Genomic DNA, 18,629 nt, shown 5'->3' with positions numbered 1-18,629 from the left:
CAGCTGGAATCTGGACTGAGCCCTTCCCAGGCCCACGCCTGAGGCCTTCACCGCAGGAGCGGTTCCCTAGCCTGTCCTTGAGAAGTAGCAGAGTGTCGTGGGTCCTGGTGAAATACGGACCCTCCTCGGCCCCGTCCCAGTTCTGCTTGCCCAGTTGCCCTGGGGTGATCTGCTTGGGGACCACAGTGTGCCACTTCTGGAGGCTGGTCTCCCACCTGCCACCTTCATTCTCTGATTAAGTCGCTTTTCTTTTTCCTTCCAGAAAAACCCAGTACGTTCTACTCACACACAGTCAGGATCTCAGAGGGGGGCAAAGCACAGGGCTGGTTTCGTATTTGGAGTTTCAGTCTAATTTAACTTTCCCACATCACCGAGAAAGACATGGTCTCCTTGCCTCACCTTTTCCAGGCTGTGCCAAGGTCAGGGCCTGGGCCTCCATCCCTCCTTTCCATAATGAGCTGATTTCCCCCAAGGTACAGCTTCTGGGCAATGTGACCCCGTTGCTTTGTTCCCTGAGTCTTCCCACTAGGGAAAAAAAAAAACAACTGTCATTTATTGAACATCTATGCTTTATACATATGTTGCTCTAATTATTACCCTGCAGGAAAGATATTATTATCCCGAAGCTAGGAGATAATAAACAATTTACAAAAGGAGCCAGCATTTAAACCTTTGTCCACCCAACTGGAAAGCCTTTTCTCTTTCCTATACCAGAGGTGAGATATGTAGGATTTCTTTTCAAGGCCATAGGTCCTAAATACTTCCCCCTAATGAATGTCAACAAAATCTTGCAGAGAGAGTGTTTCCAATGTAAAATGTACAGACTGTCCTCGGGGTCACAAACACTGTGTTCCAGAAAGTCATGCTCTGCCCTGGTGCTGGCTGAGTTGGAAGGCACAGAAGGGGGAAGGCCGGCCACACTCCTCACTGCCTTTCTCTGTGGAGTCTTTCCCTTGTAAACATGTTTTCTTCCCCATCCTTTGGCATCCATTGTGATTGAAATTCCAGGTTGTCAACCCTTGTAGAAAGGGGTTCAGATCTTGTGCTTTACCGGTCAAGTGGCTTTGTGGAGTATTGAACTCCTGTCCGGCCACCGGCTGTCCTTCATTTCTTTTCACAAAGCACTGAGTATCTATTCCAGAAGCATCGCCAAGTCCAAACACACAAGAAGAGGAAGCTACAAGCACTTCTGTTATCCTTCAGAGGTGACTGACTGAAAGGACTGCTCTCTGTGCATATGCATCCTCATCATAGTATGGTAGTGCACCTGTTGGTTTGCATGGAGCTGTTTTAATAAATACACGATAGCTAGCCTTCCACATCGGCATGCACACTTCTGCTCCCTCACCATCTGATTGCTGGGACACGCAGCTTTGCCATTGTTCACACAGAAGTGGCAAAGGCTCTCCCAATTTTTCTTAAGTGTCTGGGGCACTTATGAATTCAACACTTGTACTATTACAAACAGTGCTTCCGTGGATATTCTCATGGTTAAATCTTTGCAACTGTATTTTCCTATTTTATGAGGATATATTCCCATAAAATAGAATAGGTTATTTCGCTTGCTGCAGGCCCTTTGGGAAGTTTGGACTGGTTTCTCCACCACCGCATCTGACACTGTCACGTCTCCGAGCCCTCCGCAACAGGGAGCCAGGGCGGACGTGCCTTTTCTAGCTGCTTCTCTTTGACACTTGGCACAGCACCAGACACATGGCCGCTGTTCCCAACCTACGTGTCCTTCACCAGAGGACCTCCCTCGCCGTCGGCTGTGTAATACCCTTGTTCCTCCTTGCAGCCCTTGCTTTCTGTAACAAATGTCTCAAATTAATTAAATCATGATTTGTGGTGTTTGGAGTGGAGCCTGAGTGGGTCTGGTTCCCTGTTGTGTCCTGGCAGCGGGCACGGTAGTTTTTAACAGTCACAAGCAAGAGCTCACGGTAGAAAGACCTGGATTTACGACAGCGCTGTCCCTCTAGCTGACCTAGGTCTTTGCTTTCTCATCTGCGCAATCAGGTTACCTGCCTCACACAATCGAGGTGAGGTTTAAATGAGATGCGGTGCATGGAGGGTGCAGCACGCGGTGTAACACATGGCAGAGGCTCAGCTCTTGTTGCCTGGGGCCGTGGTTCGGGGGTGGTGCGTGCTTACTATGCGCCAGGCTCTGTTCTAGGTGCTTTACGTCAGGGGGTGGCAAACTGTAGTGCAGGGGCCAGAACTGGCCCGCCATCTTTTTTTGTACAGCCCGTGAGGTACAAATGGCTTTTCCATTTCTAAACGGCTGACAAAAATAATCAAAAGAAGGATCGTATTTTCTGACACATGAGAACTGTATGAAATCGGACGTCATTGTGCTTAAATAAAGTTTTATTGGAACACAGCATGCCCTTTCTTTTAGGTATTGTCTGTGGTGGCTTTGACGCTCTGATCGTGAAGATGAGGAGCTGGTGCAGAGATGGTATGGGCCTGCAGTGCCCCAAAATATTCACTGGCCCCTCAGTTTGCCGAGCCTCTTATGAACCCATCTAGTCCTGCACAGGGCAGCCTGTTAACTGCCTCCGTCCTCACTGTACACATGGGCAAGTGAGGTTAAGAAAGTGCCTGAAGTCATTCACGGCTTGTAGGTGGTAGAGCAGGGGTTTGGTTCCCGGAGCTGGGGCTCCTGATGGTTCCACCATAGGGCAGGTTCTTGGTCTTTGCAGGTGAGGGACATGAGGCAGGAAGAGGTGAAGGCATGCCTTCGTGAGTGGTAGTCAGGATTGAGAACCAGCCCCATTGGACCTCACAGTTCTTGACCTCTCTCTCATAATGAGCTCATACCTTCCCCACCCACCACCGTCTCCTGGTGTCACCTGCTAAACACACGACCAGACGTACAGAGACATGTCCCTAAAAATGTAGTCCCTTGAGAGCAGGGAGATAATACGACAAGACTAGATACGGTTATGTGCTTTCTACTAAATACAGACTTAGTAAGTGTTGGTGGAATGAGTGAATGAATCTGGTGAATAGCTGCTGGACTCTTCAGAATTTAGACTCTGGAGATAGGACAGGAACCCCTGGGAAATGCAGTAAGCGCCAGGACATTCTCACGGGAAGGAGACCTTCCTGGACCATAGTGATGCTCCCCAGGTGGCACGAGGTCCTTGGGCTACAGTGCCAAACACTTCTGTCAAAATCCCGCTGGAGGAAAACTGCTGTCTTTCTCATGTATCCTAACTGGTTCCACTTGGGTTTGTTCTGAATGTTTGGTTTCTTTCAACAGCTTTGCTGAGATATAATTCACATATCATACAATTTACCAATCTTAGAGCATTTTGACCACCTCAGAAAGCAAATCTGTCCGCATCAGCTATCACCTCCCTCTCCCCCTTTCCCCTGCCCCTCCAGTCCTGAGCAACCTAGAATTTCTGTCACAGTGGATTGGCCTATTCTGATGTTTCACACAAATGGAATCATACAATATGTGGTCGTCTGCGACTGGCTTCTTTCACTTAGCATGACGTCTTCAAGGTTCATCCACTTTGTAGTGTGTTTCTGTACTTCATTCCTTTCTGTGCCTTAGTAATGTTCCATTGTGTGAATGGACCGCATTTCTTTTGTTCTTTCATCGGTGGATGGACATTGGGTTGTTTCCAGTTTGGGGTTATTATGAATGATAGAAGATTCCCATACAAAATTTTGGGTGGATGTGTGTTTGCATTTCCTGGAGTATATATACCTAGGAGTGGAATGGTGGGTCACGTGGTAACTCTCTCTGCAACTTTTTGAGGGACTGCCAGACTATTTTCCAAAGCACCTACACTGGTTTTCATGCCCACTAGGAACCCCGTGTTCTTGCTCATCATTCTTGCCCGTCTTTACACATCGCAAGATTCCATTTATATGAACTTTTGGAACACACAAAATTAATGAATGGTGCTAGAAATCAGTACAGTGGTTTCCTTTTGGAGGAGGGCAGCGGCGGTTGGAAAAGGCACAGGGAACTTTCTGGGTGAGGGAAATGTTTTGTGTCTTGGTGGTTTAGTGTTTTTGGTATATGCATTTGTCAAAGCTCATCAAACTGTTCATTAAAGATCTGGACATTTCACTGTGTTAATTAAGCCTGAATCTTAAAAAATAAAAAACAACATACAAATGAAAAAAAGCATAGGCGGAGGGGGAAAAAGAAAAGAATATAAGTTATCTCCAGGCATGACTTATCTCACCCACCTTCCCCTGGACAGAGGGCCCGTACCTGGCAGGCAAGGCCAAGTGTGAGAGGCTTTTAATTGATGTGATTAACAGTGTCTCTATAGGGAGCCTCGTTAACACCGAAAGGGAGGAAAGGAGGTTATTTTTCACTCACCTAACTAGGGGAAGACTGGAAGGGAGTCCTGGGGGGTGCTTGGAGGCCTGGTCCTTGCAGTGGGGGACGGGCAATGGGAGGGCCTGTGCCAGGCCCTTCTGAATAGTAGAGCTGCATTTCCCTTGGCATTAAGATATTTTTTGGGTGGGGCAGGGCATCATTTTCTTGGTTGTTGCAAAACCTATTCTCCATTTTCATCTATGGAGAGGAGAAAACCAACCTGAATTTTTGGGGGTGGGGTGGAGTATGTTTTTCAAAGCCGTATCATCCACCAGAGCACAGATCTGTTTAGATAGAATACTCTTTTTTTTTTTTTTTTAAGATTTTATTTATTTATTTGACAGAGAAAGACACAGCGAGAGAGGGAACACAAGCAGGGGGAGTGGGGGAGGGAGAAGCAGGCTTCCCGCGGAGCAGGGAGCCCGATGCGGGGCTCGATCCCAGGACCCTGGGATCATGACCTGAGCCGAAGGCAGACGCTTAACGACTGAGCCACCCAGGCGCCCCTAGATAGAATACTCTTTAACCCTTCCTTAAATGCAGTAGTGGGTGATGATCAGACAATAACAGGAAACACACAAAAAAGAAGTGAAAGGTTTTATCTCCCCCTTAAACTCTTCAGAGAAATTTATGGATGGACATAAGCACACAGATCAGGATTGGACAGACATCGTTAATTCCCCACGTTAAAAATCAGCAGTATGAAATTTTTAATAAAGTTGCAAAAATTGTATCATTTTATTTGTAGGCTAGATATATATGTGTGTATATATATATATACACATATAGAATAAAAGCCTAGACATATAAACGCCATTATTTCTTGGAGGATGTGATTATAATGTGATTTTTTTCTATTGCTTATCTGTGATTTATTTTTTCCAATGACCGTTTATTGCTTGTGAATTCAGTTGTTTGTTAAGGAGTTATTTTGGTTCTCTCCCTGGTTGGAGAGGTCAGTTTCCATAGGCTCGCCTCTCCGGAAAAGACTCTCCCCTCCCCACCCCCATGCTTCCTGGGTCTGAACTTCAAGGCAGCACTGTGTAAGTTTCGAACACGAACTTCAGTGTCAGCCAGTTCAGAGTTCAGTCTCAATAGGATTGTGGGCAAGTCTGTGTCTTGGTTTCGTCATCAGAAGAACGGAACTGATAATACTCTCCCCGATTGATCGAGTGGTGTGAAACATACATGGGAAACCCCCAGCACAGTACTTGGCCCTTAGCATCAGCTCACTACTCTTCCAGCCCCCTTTTAGCAATGGTACCTTCCTGGTACCTTGGAAACTAGCCCTCGAGGGGTCCAAGTGACTCTTGATTGCCGAGCTCCAGCCCTCAAATCATTGCAGAAGCTTATATACACCTGCACACCATGCGTGTGTGTGTGTGTGTGTGTGTGTGTGCGCGTGTGCACGCAGGCAGGCTCATCAGCAGCACTTCTGTGTGTATAGTGCGACATTAAACAGAACCTCCTTCCCTGTGGATGAATTAGGACAGCTCGCTGCGGGGGCTAGGATTTGTCATAAACCAAAGGTAGAACTAGCTGCAGCAAACCTCTGGGTGACCACGCTATTTATGTTCCTTCCTGCAGCACGATTCCTGGCAGTGGTGGCCTCAGTCTGCAAACAGCCTGCCCAACACGTTGGAAACCTTCTCTTCTACAGATCAGGCTAGAGAACGTAATCCCAGGTGGAGTGTCATTATCATTTTTCCAGGGCTGGGGGAAGGGTTCAGCAGAGGGTGAGTCAGGGTTTTACAAATTTGTGTTTATGGTGGTGGAACACGCAGGGCACACATGGGCAAAAGCAATTTGCATTCATGCAAAACAGGAGCCACGTGCTGTCATTTGCGTCCCCTCCCCTTCCTTGGTCACCTCTACAACCCCCCTCTGGCTCCAGAATACCTGCCCCAGCCCCTTTTCTCGGCTTCTTTTTCTGGCAGTGGTTTTCAAACTTCAGTTTGCAAATGACCACCTGGGAAACTCAGTAAAATGCAGATCCCTGAGCTTTTCTAATTCAGTGGCTCTGGGGTGGGGCCTGGGAAATGGCATTTTCACCGGACATCTTAGACAGGTCGGTTTGACCAGAAAGACACTATGTATTAGTTTCAAAATATGAAGACAGCACTGCAAAATGGAAATTGTGATACATATTTATACAGCTTTATATGGACTCTTCAAATGCAGCTCCACTTTGGCAGTTAGGTGGGAATTATTTTTTGTGGAGGAGCCAGGTAGGGTAAACATATCTGATAGCTGTCTGCGGGGCCCACAAAAGCCTTGAAGGAGCTCCACCCCCTTGAGCCTGAGCAATGAAGCCTAGCTGATGTCGTGTTCCTTGTATTTTCGATCCGGAAGGGCCCTTAGAAATGTTCTTCTTCAGTGCCCAGGTTTGACTGTCAGAGAAACTGAGGCCTAGAGGGAGAAGGACTCGCCCTCGGCCGCGCAGCAAGTTCCAGAAGAGGCCACATTAGAGGGTTCAGGGGCGCAGGACCTCGCCCCCCGCAGTCTCTCCCCACGTCTCTTTCACTCTGGCTTTGGTACCTGTGTCCTCGGGCCACCCCGAGTCCCAGCCTGGAGCCCTGAGTGGGGGCAGGGGGGCCGGACGCGGGGGAGTCCGTGTGGAAACTGCTGACTGGCATCCCACATGATGAGGCCAGGCTTTAGCATAATGCCCTGCAGAGAAAGAAGGGCCGAGTCCCCCGCTGGACCCTGATGCTTGGAGAGCTGGCAGACCTCTCAGCACACGTCACGCGCCAGGTGCTGGGCGTTCTGCAGGGAAGGCAGAAGCGACTAAGAGCCCCTGCCCTCACGGAACTTCCAAGTCTCTGCTCCCCGATTCCTTTATCTGCCAGGCGCCCTCCCGTGAGCCTGACCCTCCGACCAAGGCAAACCCGAAGCAGAGGTTCCGGTCAGGGAGACGGGCAATACGCAGGATGACCGATCCATACACAGTTAGGGTCTGTCAGAGAGTTCCAAGCGCTGGGGAGGAAGCCAGACAAGATAAGGGGAAGGCGAGCGGATGGGTGCAGGCAGGCCCTGTGGCGGGGTGGCCCTGACTCTGCGTGGCCTTTCCCCCTGCGTGTCCACCGTCTCAGCAGCCCCCCTGATCTAGGAGGCCAGTGCCGTATTGAGAAGTAGGTGGTCTGTGGGTTGAGGGGCCTGTGGCTTGCGGGAGTTCCAACGCCCTTGTGCATAGATGGGCCGTGTTAACATCATCGTTGGCATTTCCTGGCCCTGACTCTGTGCTGGGAGCGCTGCAGGGGCTTTCCATGCATTTCCTCCCTCAGTTGTGGCAGCGCTACAGTGAGGTTGGGGGTGCTGTTAGTGTCCTGGTGGTGTCTGGGTGAGGAACTTGAGGCATAGGAAGGTGAGTAACTTGCTCAAGATCACATGGCTCAGGAATGTGGAGCCAGAATGCACCCCCAGGGCAGTTGGCCCCTAGAACCCTCATGCTTAACTGCTGTGCCTTCAGGGCCCCGGCACGGCCACCTTCCTTTCTGGTCATTGTGGTGCTCAGGGAGAGCATGGGCTATGGAGCATGGACCCTTCCTGGCTGGGCACCTCAACCCCTTTGAGCCTTGAATTGCTGATCGGTAAAGTGGGCATGAGGATACCTGCCGCCTCACAGGATTGATAAAAGGGCCAAAAGAAATGGTAATATTTTAAGATGTTTGGCACTCAGTAAATGTATTTTCAGTTCTTGCCGGTTGAATGAGTGAGTGAGAAATTACACGTGCCCTGAAAAGTGACATACGTGGACCATTCCTTCTTCCAGACTCTCTGTCTCCTGCAGATTAGGGTTGCTCATTCTGGCCGACAAGGAGTGAGCAGAGGTGATGTGCATTTTCTGGCCGTCCCGTGGAGATGCTGGTGAGAGTCCCTCCAGAGGTCCCCCTCTCTTCCGCCCCAGTGCCCTGCACAGGCCTGGTTTGCTTGGATCTAGGCCTCCGTGCATTCTCTGCTTGACCCATGGTAGACACAGAGCCTGATGAGCAATTAACTTTTGCTGTTTTAAGCCACTGAACTTTGAGGCTACGTGTGGTGTCTCCAAGCATTGTTCTCCTGATCGATACGGCCTGCAAGGCGAAGACTGGAATCACAGCCTGGATTGACCGGGAGCGCCTGCCATGCTGGCAGGCGGGACATGGACGCCCTGATGCTGCACGCCTCCCTGCTCACCAGGTTCCTCCTGCAGGCCGTCCCGAGAGCTGCCCCCACACCGGTCTCCTCACAAGCTTCTCCCATTGGCTGCACTGCTGTATGCAGCTCTGCGCTCTCTTTCCAGCACAGACTCCTCTCCCTGGCTCTCGGGGACCTCAACATTCGGGCCCTAACTCACCCTCCCAGGATTTCCAGATGTCTTCTTTCTGTTCTAGGCGCAAGGAGCTCCTCCCTGGCCCCTGAGTGTGCCACCCCTTCCCCGCTCCTGGCCTGGATCACAGGCCTCCTCCTCCTCCTGCCCCCCTCACCCCCCCATGCTGCGGTCATCCCGATCTTTTCCTTCGCAGCCCACAGGGACCTGCCCCCTGACCCCAGACCACCCAGTGCCCACACGCGATCAATCTTTGATTGTCTGGCTTTGTTATCTTTGCCTTCATTCCTCCCTAGTATCTAACATTCCTTGTGTTGGCGTCTTGACTCCCTAACTCGCCTCTACGGTCGAGGAATGGCCTTGGTGTTGCAATCCCTCACCCCGGCATCTAGGCGGTAACAGGCATTTGAGAAATAAGGGGTCCAAACACTGGCTGGCTCGCCGGCATGGGGCTCAGGAGTGGAAGGGGGAAAACCAGAGCGGAGTCATTGAGGACCGCTCCCTCCCTTCCATGGGCCAGTCCACACACCGCCCCCCTCCCAGGCCAGACTCGCCGTCCACAGCTAGCGCGGGCCAGGTGCACGTCCGGTCCCCAAAGCATTGCATTCGAATCCAAAGAGCGCTGTCAGAGCAGTCCAGCTCCAGGCCCTGCTGTGATCCACTCTGGAGTCCGAGAAGCTCAGGATGTCCGGGTGGGATGAGCCAGGCAGCGAGCCTGCTTTGGAAGCTATGCTTACCAGGTGATGTGAGCTTTCAGCGGATCTGGAAGGAAGCACACTGGGAATGAGCTCCGGGGGGCAGAGGAGTGCTCTGTGGAGGCCCCAGCCCGCAGAAAGCCCTGGGGGCTGGAGACTTTCCCAGGGGTGAGCAGGAGCACCAGAGAGGGTTAAAAACAAACAAACAAACAAACAAAACTCAAAAATGCCCAAATCCAGAGCCATAGTCCACCAACTGCAACTCTTGTTCCTTGTTTCCAGCTCTCTGTTCTGCGGTGCGTGCCTACATCCCGTGGAGACGCCTTCTTGATGCACGTAGGATTTTTTAACTGCAGTTTTTCATGCAAGCATTCCCATTGGTTATTCCCATTTCGTCTTCTCTTCTGGAGGCCCAAGGCTGACCCCTCCCCAACACTGTCCCATTCGCCACCTCCACTCCTCAGGCTGGCCTGTGTGAACGAGATCACTGTGTATGCAGAACCCCTCTGTAACAAGTTGTGAGCGCTCGTGAACAGACAGATCTCAGGGGAAGAAGATAGAGCATCGGTGACCTCGGGGGAAAAGTCCACCCTCCCTGAGGCTCCAAGTGTGACTGTGGCCTCCCGCTCCCTGCACATTACCAGATGTTAGAATGACAGGTGGGGGCGTTTATCCTAAGACTTTGTAGGCAGCCTGGCACGTGCCTCCATCACAGGGGGCAGCATAAATGGGTCTTTTGGAAAAAAAAAACTACTTGTCAGGAGTTATCAAAGCATCCTGTTGACCTCGTATCCCTATTTAGGGAATGTATTTCAAACACACGCTCCAGGAGGGAAGGCGCTGGTTTGCAGGCAGGCGGTTTTTTTTTTTTTTTAAAGATTTTATTTATTTATTTGACAGAGAGAGACACAGCGAGAGAGGGAACACAAGCAGGGGGAGTGGGGGAGGGAGAAGCAGGCTTCCCGCCGAGCAGGGAGCCTGATGCGGGGCTCAATCCCAGGACCCTGGGATCATGACCTGAGCTGAAGGCAGATGCTTAACGACTGAGCCACCCAGGTGCCCCAAGCAGGCGGTGTTTTGAAGCCGGGCACATTTAGGAGCAAAACTGGAAACCAAGTGGCACCCAGGGATACATGGTACTCGGGCACCACTGAATCTTTCCCAGGCACCTGAGGGATGAGGAAGAGGTATTCACTTTAAGGAGAGCGGTGACCATCCGTGGTGTGGCAGTCACATACAGCAATGTGTCCGTCCTGGATTATGGGAAGTTATAGAAAGAGAGCAGCTCTTTGTTGGAAAAATGAAGATTTGCCTACTTGGTGGCATAATAGGCAAGTTAGGATAGTTTCTTCCTCTTGTCTCTTCTCTTTTTGGTAACCTAGCTTATCTAGTTAAAAATGGATTCACTGCCACAACAGAAAAGACAAAGAAATATCTCTGTGGATTTGTAGGGCCCCAGGTGTCCAGGAGTGGGCACATAAAGACAGCCTGAAATGTCCCCTCTCTCAGGCTTGTGCCCAGGACAGCAGGGGCTCCCTGCAGGGAGGGCCGGGCGCTGTTTCCAGGTCTGAAGGCCCCGGGTGCCGCACCCAGTGAGGGTGAGGTGGGCTGCCGAGCGCTCAGCACAGTGCCTGGTATGAGCCTGAGCTCCCTGGAGGATATGCTCCTTCCTCCCAAGTGTGCCAAACGGTGTAGTTCGTCATCGTGCTTTTTGTCCTGCCCGTGTCATGTCTCACTGAAACCTCTTCCTAAAGGTACCAACTGGGTAATGTCATAGTCCCCATTTTACAGACAAGAAAGCTGAGTCCTCGGTTGCCATCCAGTTGCTGCATTCCAAACTCAGGCTCTGCATACCTCTCCTCTGTAGGGCCTCTTTTTGTATTTGCTTTTGCAGTGGGGAAACTGAGGCTGTAAGTTGCCTGCCAGAGGGCCCACAGCCAGTAACAATCAATCATGGGAACATGTATAGCTGGGTTTTCTGACTCCCAATCTGGTTGCTTGAATTGTTATGAAAGCCTCCTCTGTTCAAGGCATGTTATCTCTGGCCCCTGCAAGACCCCTGCCTTTCTTCTTGTTGGGTTCTGCCCGTTCCTTTCCTCTTGTTGGGTTCTGCCTGTTCCATTCCCTTACGCTCCTCGTCAGCGTCCACTCTGGTGCGTGTCCTGTGTGCCACACAGGTGGACCCGCTGTAGGGCCGTGATTGGGTATCTTTTAATTTAGACAAATGGGGTTCTGTTAGGGATCTCCTCCTCGTTCTGTACACGTAGCTCATCCGAGGGCTGCATCTGGCCTTCCCTTGCCGTCGGTCCTGCCCTGTTTACTCCTCTTGCCCCTGGAGATGGACAATAGGGAAGCCCAGCCAAGGTCTGTGATGACACCTCGCACCTGTGCCCGTAGGGACTGTGGGAGAGTTTCTCCGGTACGGACTCTGGGCGGGGATGGATGGATGAGTCATTGGGTATGCTCATATTTAATTTCACAAGTACTGCCAGATTGTTTTCCAGAATGACTGTACCAGTTTACACATCCACCGGGGCACTGTGCAGGGGTTTCTGTTTCCCCATATCCTCCCCAGCACCTGCTATTATCAGATGTCTCAGAAAGCTTGCATTTGATAGCCGAGCTATCAGCTCATCGGATTAGCATCTGCGTGATGCTCTTCTGTGCTGCAAACTTCACCTTATCACAACAGCATTTCACGCAGGAAGGGTGTCCCAAAGGAAAAGGGGTTCCTGCTTACTGCAACTCTCTTATCTGGTCTTCGGGAACAAAATTTCCCCAGAAATCCCCAGTAGACTTCCCCTTCTGTCTCACTGGCCGGATGGGGCCTGGAGTCCTCCCTAGGCCAGTCTCTGACGGAGACACCAGGATGGCCACGGCCGCCATGTGCCTCTTCCAAGTACCTGCACAGAACTGGGAGCAGCTGAATCAGGAGGAAGAAAGCAGTTCGGCCACCGGTGGACTCTTGTTCCACCCCAGATCTTTAATTGTGCCAGTTTTTTGAGTCATGTTGCCTCTTCTGTACAAGGAGTCGTTCCCCCAACCCTGTGCAATTAGCCGATTGCAGAGACTTTCTAAAGCAATGAGTCAAACCAGCACATGGCCACTGCCTTGGGGATTCGATCCGTCCAACTCATTTTGGAATCTGCCGTTCTTCTTGCCAGGTGGACGTCAGACCTGTTCCCACGCTGGCTGCCTCAACTTAGGTTTCTGTGTGGGCTCCCCGTGGAAGAGGTCAGTATGGAGACTCTGGGGCAGGACACCAAAGCTCCTGCCTGTGCCGGGCTTCCGAGGCCAAAGGCCAGCTGAAGGCAGGTGGGGAGGGACACCTGTCAGGGAATAGTGCCACCTCAGGCAGCAGCTTCTCCTCAGCCACGTGCGTACTCAGTTACTACCCCCTGTGTTTCTGCCTAGCCAAAGAAATTAATGTCTAAGTGATACCTAATAGTTATAATTTATTGAGTACTTATTCTGGGTCAGATGATCTCACATAGCCCCCCTGACAGCCCTGTGAGAGCATTTCTGTTACGGTGAAAGCCCAGGCTCCAGCCAGACCACCTGTAGAAGGCCAGTGTGGCCTTGAGCAAGTTACTTTGCCTCTCTGTGCCTCAGCTTTCTCATTTGTACATGGAGAATAGTAATTGTATGTTGCAAGTACTGGATGAGTTAGGAAATACAAAGTGCTTACTTAGAATAACACTGGCACAGTGGACACATAGAGTTCACATTTGATAAACATTAGCTGCCATTTCTAAAAATGAAGAAACCAGAGCGTCAGAGAGATCAGCTTACCAAATGTCAGACAGTAATGAGTAGCAAGGATACAATTTTTTTTTTTTTTTTTTTTAAAGGATGCAGTTTGACCCGGGAGTTTCTGACTTGAAAGCTGGCCTTTTATCCGTCCAACTATACATCATCGGTAGTAGCTCCGTGGCTCAACGGAACATTGCCGTTACTCTCCTTATCAGTAGAATAAATTTTCACCTGAAGACCCAGGGTTGCTTTTTGTAAAGAAACAGTCTCAAAAAAAAAGGAAGAAAAGAAACAGTGTCTAATCACCAGCCTTAAAGATAGAGTGTAATGCTTACAGCAGCAGGTAGATGGGCGGGTCATTGCTGGAAGGTGGCTGGGGAGACCGGGACGCGGGGACACGAGAGAAGCCTGTGCCCTGGGACAGCAAGGGTGTAACATTCAGTTCCCGGTTCTACCACAAAACCTCACTGGGCCTCAGTCTCCCCATCTTTAAATCAGGTTTCTATTCTATTTCCTCCCAGTAAGGATTTAGGAAGTGCTTTGTAAACTGAGCATAATCAATGCTGCGCCTTCCAGAATTAGGATTCCACCTGTCACCTCCTATTTTGTCTGTTATCTCCATTCTCACGTACACACATTCACACAAAGTGTAAGCATTGTGTCCCCCCAACTCCATTTAGTCATGGGAAGTCTCTGGAAACCAGGGCTTTAGAATCTTCTAGAAGAGATTTGTCCTTGTCTAAGCCAAAATAACTGGAGTCAGGAGCCACTGGGATTTGGGTAGGGTGGGGTAGCTCTAGGGTCAGTCGGTTTGGGGGAGCAAATAAGCAAGGTAGCTCTTTGCCACCCAGGACGTGCCCTTGCCAGATTTTTCCGCACGAGCATTTTCAGCTGTAGGTGTGCTGGGTGTGAGGGACCAAGCGCTAGGTCTGAACAAAGGATCGTAGGCTCAGCAGTGTGGCTTTAAGCAGAAGAGATAGCTTCGTGCCCTGAATATCCCAGGAGGACTTTTAAACCTAACCCTATATATATAGCAGGAGACTCAACTATCTTTTATTTTATTATTATTTTTTTAATTTCGATGTCCCTCCCTCTCTTTCCTTCTCTCCTTTTCTTCTTCCTTCTCTTCCTCTCTCAATTTCCAGTTCCCCAGCCCATAGGTCTCCCTTCCAGGAGGCAGTCAACGTCAAAAGAGTCTTGTCTGTGATTCTAGATGGTCTGTGCAGAGACGGCAAAATCCCTGTGTGTGTATACCATTTCTTTCTCTGCTGTATGAGGTTGTTGTGTCTTAGAGCACACGAGCACTGTGATTTAGGCCACAGTCAGGGAAAAGAAGGCGGTCTGTTGTCTGTCCCATTTCTCCTGAGTCTCCAGGCCACCATTCCCACTTGTCACTTACTAGCTGCCGCCATTGTCCTCTCTGTACTCGGGGCCTGTTCCTGAGCACACGTGATGACATGGGGACATCCGTGATGACATGACTCTGGATCCCAGGGTGGTCCAGCCCCGTTGGTGGAGAATTCCTCGGCTTCAGGAGGTCCTGGGCTCTGCCTTGATTTCCTTCTCTGCAGGCAGGAAGCAGGAAGACTGGATGACAATTTGGGAAGGTCTCCAGAAACGTGCCCACCACAGGTGGCCCTCTGGGGACCCTGCTTGTCCCCCAAGGGCAGCTTTTAGATCACGTTCCGTTGACTTGGTCACCTGGTGCAGAACCATGCACCTGAAAGATGTCCAAAGCCATCGTTCCTCAAATTTGAGCCACACACCGATCTCCAGGGAACCCTTGTTAGATGCAGAATCTCGTTGAGTTAATCTCTGCAGTAATGGTGGGTTCCCAGGTGCCGCCGATGCTGCTGGCCCACACACTGACCCATTTGGAGTAGCAAGGAAGCACCGAGTCTTCCTTCCAGCCCTGTTCACACCCCGTGCAGTACCGGATACTGTCTAGAGCACTACATCTTATAGATTCCAGCTTTGTCACTGGTTAGCTATTAGTGGACATTATCACCTTTCATCTTCCTGACTATCCAGAGGGTGCAGGTATTTGTGTGTGTGTGTGTGTGTGTATTTTTTTAGGTGAGAGAACTGCTCAGAGATGTTAAGTATCTCAGCAGAGGTCACACAGCTAAGGGACACAGAGGAACGTCCCAAGTGGTGAAGGTCATTTTCCATCACTGCTGTCCTCCATGAGCCTATGTCTGGAATGGGGTGCATCTTTGCACTAATGAACAGGTTGGATGGTGAGTGTCCTTTTCTCTGCTCTCCCTGTCTTTATCTCTGAGATTTTAACCCTGGCTTCTTATTTTCAGGAGACCAGAAAACACTTGACAGAGGTAACACTGACCCAGAGAGAATTGAATCCTTGTGCCCAGTGACTAGAAGACCCATGAACCTGGAAAAAGGAGCCTAGAAGATCACCATGTTTCCCCCACATAGGAGAATACCCACCCCCTTCCGCCCCGTGCCCATTACAGTGATTTGGTCACTGCTGAGCTGTCTTCGTTTAATGTGGTTTTGACAGAATAGTTGGTCTGGAAATTTTATTTTCAATTAAACTTCCTTGTTGAACTGCTTTGGTTTTGAAAGGATTCCATTAGGATGGATAATTATATAGCAGTTGCTACAAGGAGATATTTGCACTCAATTTCCGCTCTTAGGTGATTCAAATCAAAGGCTTTTTCTTTTCCTCCCCAGAGTTGTGTGCGACCATCTTCCTCATACTATAGGCTTCTCATGAGTTATTTTTGGAAATCCAAATCAAAACAGCCCTTTTGGCGGAGGCCACCTCTAGCCTAGCAGAGTAAGCCATATGTACCAGTAAACACAGCCAAAGGGTCGGTGCCTTTGAAAAGCACCAAAACCATCTCCCTCTTTGTGGATTAAATTCTTGGGGACCATAGGCTATCCTTTGTATCATCATATATTCCTCTGTGAACTCTAAAGTCAAAGACAATTGAAATTCCTTTAAAATTACCAAAGTTTTGGGGTGCCTGGGTGGCTCAGTTGAGCATCCAACTCTTGGTTTCGGCTCAGGTCATGATCTCAGGGTCATGGGATTGAGCCGCACATGAGGCTCCAAACTCAGCGCTGAGTCTGCTTGGGATTCTCCCTCTCCTGCTCCCCCTGTTCACATGCTCTCTCTCTCTCTCTCTCTCTAAAATAAAAGTAAATAAAATCTTAAAAATATATACATATATATAAATAAAATTATCAAAGTTTTGTCCATTTGCAAACGATTGTCATTGCCCTTTTATTCAAGATGGCAGGCCTTGACAGAATTTTACTAGGGACTGTTTTCGCCTCTGGATCTCCCATGAAACACAGAAATCCCTTTATTTTCCCACTCTGTACTGTTTCCTTCCTTCCCCAGAACACACATAACCTACCTCATTACATGAACCAAGCAGACAAACCTCTCACCCAGTATCAATAAGGGCTCAAATAGTAGAATGGATACATAGATGAATGAATAAAATCCCATTTCCCCCTTAAAAAAAAAAAAATTACACAAATAGTAAATGAATGTTTTCACCTTGGGGGAAAAAAAACTTTCCAAATAAAGCTAAAGTTCTTTTTAATCACTGGGTCCCTGTCCCTGTTTGTTCATCAGCTCTGCTTGGGTTATTACTTTGGAACATATCCTTGTAGACCTTTCTAATGTACTTATATATGCACACACACACGTGTGCATGTGCGCAAGCACATGGTGCTGTTTTTTAGACCTTTGATAAACTGACCACTTGCCTTTTGCCCCTCAGCAATATATCCAGGAGTGCTGTCCATATTAGCTGCCTTATTCTTTGTAACTGCCACCTAAGTTTTATTACATTGTGTGGATATACCTTTTATTCAATCAAATACATAAATTCTTTATCTGTTCTCACGCTCATCGTAGTTCAAGATCCCTTCTCCTGTACATGTTAAGAAACTAACCATGTCCACTGCTACCTTTGGTAGCTACAACACATTTCATGAAAATCAGCCAGCTGCCTTGGAGATTATGCCAAACAGGATCCCGTGAAATGCTAAGGATTGCCAGAGGGACCTGAATTCCCTTGTCTGCAGAAGCCGGGGAGGTGCGCTGTGCACGGGCAATTCCACAGGTCTGCGTAGAGAGTGATGTTAGATACAGTGTTGGCTCTGCTCATAGCCAGCTGAATTTCCCTGGGCAGTTCATTTCCTCTCCATGGACCTTTATTTTCTCATCTGCACAATGGACTCAGTGAGCCTTTTCCAGCTATTAGACTCTGAATAATAGGGTTTACACAATGCCCCAGGATTCATAGACAGAATGTATGAGCTGCTTCTCCACTATGCGTCTAGATGGGAGAGGGGCAATTTTAGAATACATTTTAAATTTAATTTTAATTAATTAAATATATTTTGTTATATTTTAATTAAAATATATTTTTAAAAAAATTTTTTAAAGATTTTTTATTTATTTGAGAGAGAATGAGCAAGAGCGAGAGCACAGGAGGGGGTGGGCAGAGGGAGAAGCAGACTCCCCACTGAGCAAGGAGCCCGACTCAGGGCTCGATCCCAGGACCCTGGGATCATGACCTGAGCTGAAGGCAAACACTTAACCAACTGAGCCACCCAGGCGCCCCAAAATATATTTTAAAATTTTTAATTAGAGATGGAGCCTAGAGCTTTTAGCTGAGTAGAAGTCACAAAGTCCAGAATGTACCGCCTTTGGATCTTACTCTTCTTTCTGATTACTTTATTATCCAATTAAAATGTATGTATTTTTTCCCTTTGCTCTGTGCGACCTTTTTGTTCTAAGCAAGGCCATGTGGTGTTGGGGAAAGAGGTCATGGACCCCCGAGTTCTACTTCCAGGCTTATCTAGTTCTAGCTGTGTGATCTTAGACAAGTCACTAACCTTCTCTGGATTTCCATCTGGTAATACTACGATTTCAAATTAGCCAGAAGTCTGCTTAAAAAAAAAAAGGTAAAAACTACACTCACTTGTGTTTCATCTGGCATTTCTGAGCCTCGTCACCTGCAGATAGTTCATCTTGTGAATTGATGGGACACCCTAAAAGGCCACCAAAACCCCTGAAATCACCTTTTCTCACATGAGAAGTGTGCAGCTGCCATAGCCCCTGGTGAAGACCTTCAGTGGGTTCCCAGGGAGGCCCAGAGCCATGATTCATAAGTAGACTTTCCCCCCTGAGCCCCGAAGCTGGTGTTGATGTGTATCCCCTGCTTTGAGACACAGGACCACACAGGTCACAGGGTGATTCACCCACGGGCCGGGTTTCCCTCGGGGTCCCAGTCAGGTTTTCCCACGTGGGGCGAGAATTCTGGCCCCTGGCCTTGGCATTACACATTGGTCTGGAGATACTGTGATCGTGCAGGTGAAAGGTCGTGGTCCGTGGGTGTGAAAACTGTGTGGGTGCTGCAGCCCGCAGCGTCTCGGGTTCAGTTTCCCTGCTCCCCACACTTTTTCACCCTCCTGTGAGCTTCTGTTTCTGAACATCCCTTGTGGTCCGTGTCCCCTGGTTAAGCAGGTCTGTACGGGCTGA

At 49.2% G+C, this 18,629-nt stretch overlaps 1 protein-coding gene across 6 annotated transcripts in view; it reads left to right on the top strand.

Moving 5' to 3' along the window:
- LOC118530831 (uncharacterized) overlaps positions 1 to 18,629 on the top strand; it is a 250,586-nt gene that overhangs the window by 211,410 nt on the left and 20,547 nt on the right. For 3 of the 6 annotated variants that reach the window (XR_013447686.1, XM_078072009.1, XM_078072010.1), the window contains 2 exons: positions 5,933 to 6,030; positions 15,412 to 15,674. The exons of 1 other annotated variant lie outside the window; for it this stretch is intronic. The gene's annotated coding sequence lies outside the window, so the exon portion shown is untranslated. Of the gene's footprint in view, positions 1 to 5,932; positions 6,031 to 15,411; positions 15,675 to 18,629 lie in introns of those variants that run through there. 2 more of the 6 variants (XR_013447684.1, XM_078072011.1) reach the window with 2 other exon arrangements.

The sequence above is a fragment of the Halichoerus grypus genome, chromosome 5 (genome assembly GCF_964656455.1).
Source record: "Halichoerus grypus chromosome 5, mHalGry1.hap1.1, whole genome shotgun sequence".
In the NCBI taxonomy this organism is placed as follows: domain Eukaryota; kingdom Metazoa; phylum Chordata; class Mammalia; order Carnivora; family Phocidae; genus Halichoerus; species Halichoerus grypus.
This window is presented reverse-complemented; position numbering and strand designations above follow the sequence as displayed.